General features: G+C 43.3%; 1 pseudogene; it reads right to left on the reverse strand.

The window, feature by feature from the left end:
* Positions 1-922: 922 nt before the first annotated feature.
* On the reverse strand, positions 923-1,907 carry LOC109436706 (annexin A1 pseudogene; annotated as a pseudogene).
* Between the last annotated feature and the right edge of the window lie 3,943 nt (positions 1,908-5,850).

The following is a 5,850-nucleotide window of genomic DNA, read 5'->3' on the forward strand; positions in this document are numbered from 1 at the left end:
CACACACTCACACTCACACTCACACACCTTCACCTAAGAAGGGAGCAAGTCAGTGGGGAGGGAAATGAGGTAACAGGCAGGTACATATGACCTTATCAGAATCACTCAGTCTTTTTCAGCCACTGCTGACTCAATGGGTGCATCAGTGGCCTTTGCTAGCCATGCGGGTGGAGTATCCTGACAGTCTCTGTGTTGTGGCCAGCAAAATACCCAGTTAAATGTTCTCCAGAGAGATGTGGGAAGATTGTTACTCAGTGCCCAGTGGCATTAGAGTGGGCTGAGAATTTATGCTAAAATTTCTACTAGGAGCTTAGAGGTTATATTAACCAGGAGTATTAGCACAGATTGTTTTTGTTTCCTTAGGCTTTATTACAAATGCAAGCCACTTTTTTACATTAGAAAGAGTTTTCTCAAGAATATCACGTTCAAAAACAAGTTTCACATAAACATGTTTATGACCTTTTGTAAGAACAAGGTGTTTACAGTTGAACGAAGTGAAGTAAAACATCAAAAGAAGTTTACTTTTGGGAGGGAAATGAGACATCCCTCACAAATTGTTATACCACGCACAGAACACAGAACTTCCATTTTATTAATTCTCTCTTTAGCTGTGTTTAATTTCCTGTTAGACCATTCCATTGAGCTTTGTTTGTTTTGGGGGTTGGGGGATTTTTTTGTCCTAGAAAATCATTTTATTTTCTGTTACATAAACATCTTTTTTGGGTAATATTACTAGAACAACCTGTGTATGGGGTTCAATAGTTGGGGTAAATATATTATTTAAAAGTTTATCTCTATTATACAGAGTTGTGATACAAAAATTATTTATAGGCTATAGTTTCCAGAAAGCAGTTAGCTAGACTAATCCTGCTGAAGAAAGTTTCCTATTCAAGTCTATAATATAGAATGAAAAGATATGATTTTAAAATTTTCTGAGAAAAAAGCTTGAGATCATCAAAGGAATGTTTACTGTCCTCCACAGAGAGCCACCATACAACTTGTGAAAGCATGCTTTGATATCATTCATGTCGATTTCAGGACAGGAAACCATAATTCTGATCAATGTCTTATGATGTGTTTCAGCACCCTTCATGGCTTGTTGAGACTTATCAGCAAAGAACATTGATTTGTTTGCGGCACACTTCACGGTCATTGTGAAGCATTTCTTGATGTTATCTCTCATTCCAGAACTTTGTGCGTGTCATGCTGATTGTACTTGATGTACTTCTGCAGTACATCTGCAGAGTGTTTCTGGTGGTAGGAATGGTATTGAACACATTCACATCTGTCCCTTTCCTCCCTTCTCCTGCTTCATGTAATGTCCTGGCATCTGAGACAGCCCCGTCATTTACGCCCAGGCCCTCAGATCGGTCACCCTTAGCAAGAGAAAGCAAAGCCTCCTGGTACTCCCCAGATGTGTCTGAGGTGATGTCTTTAGCCAGATCTCTGTTCAGTTCTTCTCTATAGACTGTTATTTTCTCTATTAGTTCTTGATGCCAACATTTCATTCAGAGTGTCTTCATCAGTTCCAAGGCCCTTCATGGCAACGTGGAGTTCATCAGCATCCAATTGGGCTGGAGTTCTTAATAGAGACAAAGCAGCTTCCTTGAGGTGACCTGTAAGAGCTTTCTTCAGAGCTCCATCGGGGCCTTTCCTTTATCCTGAAGATATGCTGCTTTCATCTGTTGACGCTGTGCATTGTTTCTCTTAGTTAGAATGTCAATTATAGTTGTTTCATCCACACCTTTGACTGTTATTTATACAACATCTGAGGATGGATGGAAGCTGGGATAGGGGCTCATTGCTGACCCAGGACCACCTTTGGATCCTTTCACAGTTTTAATGTATTCCTGCTCTCCATTTTCAATAAACAAGGTCTGCTTGAGGAATTCTGATACTATTGCCATTTTTAAAGAAGTTTCTTTTCTTTTTCACCTTCTTCCAAGAACTAAAGAGAGATTCTTCTCTGATCATTTCACACTTTCCATTGAGTTTTTAATTTTGATCATGATACAGTCTTTTAGTTCTAAAATTCCTATAGATTCTCTTCCCAAACTTTTCAAAATATAGTTTCCACTTTCTTGCCAAAATTTTCAAGCTCGGTTTTTATCTTCTTGAATATAGCAAGCAGAATTGTTTTATAGTCTGTGTCTGATTCTAATACCTGGGAGCCCTGTAAAGCTAGTTCTGTGGTCTGTTGTTCCTGTTGGTTCTTGTTCTGTCAAGTCACCATATGAGCCTAACTATCTCTGAGCTGGACGTTGTGTTTTTTTGTTTTGTTTTGTTTTGTTTTGTTTTGTTTTATTTTTCTGTAGGATAATCTGAGGCCTGGTATAATGCCATCTTACTCCAGAGAGGATTTCATTTTCTTTGGCCAAGAGTCTGGGGACATTAGCAATGTGGGAACCTCCTTCATCCTATTTCAGGACTGGGTATTTTCTGGGCTACTTGATCACTTGCAGCTGGGCTGCAGTAATGCAGCAACTTTTTTCTCATAGCCCCATGAAGCTTGAAAACATGAAGCTCAGCTTTTTGGCCGTCCTTTCAGGTCAGCAAACAGTCCTGATGCTGTTGGACAGAGAGCATCCATAATGTGGAACCCACCTCTGGAAAGCTCTGCCCTGCCTACATTTTGGCCCAGTAGTTCTCATGATCTTGCTCGCTCTTTTCTATTTTTAATGTTTTGTCCAGCCTTTCTAGGTGTTTCCAGTGTCCTGGTTGGTACCAATTACCTATACCATCGTTACTAGAAATAGAAGTACCCACTTCACTTTTTTTTTTAAAGCAAATATTTTTGTGTGTATGCCTACTCTATGTAAGTTACTATTTTAGAGACATTAAGTATTCAAAGAGAAGTAAACAAGAGATCTCTGTCTTAAAGGAAATCAGAGCCTCCTGGGGAAGACATCTTGTATTTAGTGTATCCATGAGCCAGACACCAGGACACATATTGATGCTGTAATGCAGGGAACGCAGGAATCTACAGGGCTGCAGGGAAGGTGCAGTCCACCAGACAGAGATTTCAAAACAAGCCAGCGCTCTCTTTCATGGCTGTAGATCGCTGCACTCATTATTCTGTGTTGATTCTTGTTAGTTCTGGATTTTCAGGATGCCATTTTCTTTTCTAATCCTTACATTCTATGAGTGTCTCAGGGTGGAATCTACCCCTTATCTTATACATTTATTATAATAAGGAGGTTCTTTATTGTTTGCCCTGTCTGGCTCAGATGGTCGTTTCACAGACCCAGTGGTGGCTGGCAGGATTACAAGCGCCCCCCGCCCCCACCTCAGGCTGAGAAGAGACTCACCGGCCCACCAAAATCCTTTTTCTTTAAATGGCTTTATTGAAATATCTTTCCCATACCATACAGTTCACTCTCATTTATAGCATACAGTTCAGCGACTTTTTTAGTATCTTCACAAAGTTGTGCGTCTGTCATGACAATCAACTTTGGTACATTTCATCACCCCAAAAAGGAACATCACACGCCTTAATCATCATTTCCCTAATCCTCCCATTTTTGCAATCCCAACTCTAGACAACCACTAATCTACTTTCTGTCTCTATGGATTTGCCAGTTCTGGACATTTCATGTCAATGGAATCATTCAGCATGTGGCCTTCTATGTCTGGCTTCTTTCACTGGGCATCATTTTTCCAAGGTTCATCCGTTGTAGCCTGTGTCAGCAATTCATTCCTTTCATGACTGAATAATATTCCCTTGTATGGATAGACCACGTCTTGTTATCCATTCACCAGTCTATGGACATTTGAGTTGTTTCCACTCTGGGCTATTATAAATAACGCTGTTATGAACATTCATGGACAAGTTTTTGTGTGGATGCAAGGTTTTATTTCGCTTTACCCAGAAGTGGAATTGCTGGATCGTATGGTAACTCTATGTTTAACCTCTTGAGAAACTGCCGCATTGTTTTTCACAGCAGCTGCACCACTTTGTATTCCCACCAGCAGTGTGTGAGGGTTCCAGTTCCTCCATATTCTCGCCAACACTTGCTATTACCGGCGTTTTTTATTACAGCCATCCTAGTGGGTATGAAGTGGTGTATCAGTGGCTTTGGTTCACAGCTCCCCCTATGATGATGAATAATGCCGCCATATCTTGACCTGCCCCGAAGAGCAATGCTGTCTTTCATTTTCATTTCCGGTTCTGTTTTCAGCTTCCTTGCATCACCTTCATCCTCCGGATGGAGGTGAACCCATTGAGCTCATTCTGCAGAAAGAAAGCCGTTTCCAAATCTTTGTCAGCGAGACTGGCAAACGCTTAATTCCATCTTTGTTAGGATTTTCCCTCTACTTCAGCTTTTCCACTAAGGGTCAGATTTCACAGCTGTTCTTTAACTCTTAGAGTCCCTCGCCTCATCTCTTCCCCCCTTTCCCAATTAAACAATGCATCTTACCCAATTTATATACAAGTTTTTAAAAATCTCCCTGCCAGGGATCCATTCAAGGTTTGCAAAGACCATCCAGGTCGTCCCCTAATGTCTCCTCCTGGCTCAGCTCCTTGATGAGGGCTCGCTGTGTGCACAGCGCCTCCCACACCAGAACAGGTTTTCCTAGTTCTGTGAGCCGGCTTCCTCCCTGCCCTCTCTATGGTCTGGACCCTGGCGCTGCTCCCCCCCATGTATGCAGGGGGTCGGCCAGCAAGTTGACTTCCTGTTGCTGATTGACAGCATGTGGGCCCGGTGGCTCTGCCCAGGGCTGTGCAGGGCAAGGGACCCATCACAAGTAGGTGAGGATCATCCAGTTTCCAACAGCTCAGGGGCGGGAAAGCTACAGCATGTGCATTGCACCCCCAGCGGACTTGCCTCCAGCTCATATCCTGGGAAATGTCTGGCCGAAACCTTGCCAGTTGAGGCCACCAAAGAATTGAGTAAGGGAAGCTCTCTGCTCTCCCACCTACTACCCTCAGTGTGGTGCTAAGGAAAGGATGAAATGTCACAGCTTTTTGGTTTAGCCCATGCCCTTTAATTAAATCCCTTTTACCACTTTTTGTTTGTGTTACCACCTTTCCAGCCAGTCAGGGCAGAATAAAATATTTCCAGAGGGGAAAAAAATCCCCATAGAATTGTCAGACAGAATGGAGAGTGAAATTTAATAGTGATTTGTTCTTTGGTCCATGGCAATGCCAACAATGTTTCAAAAACAGTGATCTCGCCCATGTGCCATGAGACAGGCTCAAAGATGAGCCCACGGGAGGAGATGTCTGTGCTGAGAAGATCGCATCAGCGCAGCAGTGTGCATCTTAGGCAATCCTCCACTGTGCTCAGCCCAGACTTCAAAGTTCCAGCCCCTGGGGATTGCAACTTTGCCCTCAGATTCCCTGGCAGGATCTTGTGTCCCTCACAGCCAGCCTATGTGGGCTCACTTTGGGGTGAGGGGACCCCCAAGATCTTAGCATCCTCACAGAACCCACATTTTCCTGACCACACAAGTGGTACCCTCTACCTGAATTCAGAGCCAAGGAAGGGGGTCACGGGATCCATAAGAGGGTGTGCATTTTCAGTCCATTCATTCATTTACTCATCCATTCAGCAGATATTAAACAAGAAATTGATAGAGATACAACCCAAGACTTGCCTGAACTTTCTTCACCTAGGTCTCCAGCCCCAATTGTCATTTTCATTACGCTTCCAATGATGCCTCAATGACCCCGACCCTGAGAGCCTTCCTGTTCACTAAATATGTTCTGCAGGTCTACTGAGTGTCAGGGACTCCCCTGGGCATCCCCTTTGGGTGCAGTGGTGGGTAGGACAGACAACGTTCCTGCTCTCCAGGGAGTCCACTGCAGCCAGGGCAGCAGGCAGTAATCAAGAACACACTTCAGAGCCG

Source organism: Rhinolophus sinicus, chromosome 10 (genome assembly GCF_057876585.1).
Source record: "Rhinolophus sinicus isolate RSI-liver-muscle chromosome 10, RSI-T2T, whole genome shotgun sequence".
Classification (NCBI taxonomy): Eukaryota; Metazoa; Chordata; class Mammalia; order Chiroptera; family Rhinolophidae; genus Rhinolophus; species Rhinolophus sinicus.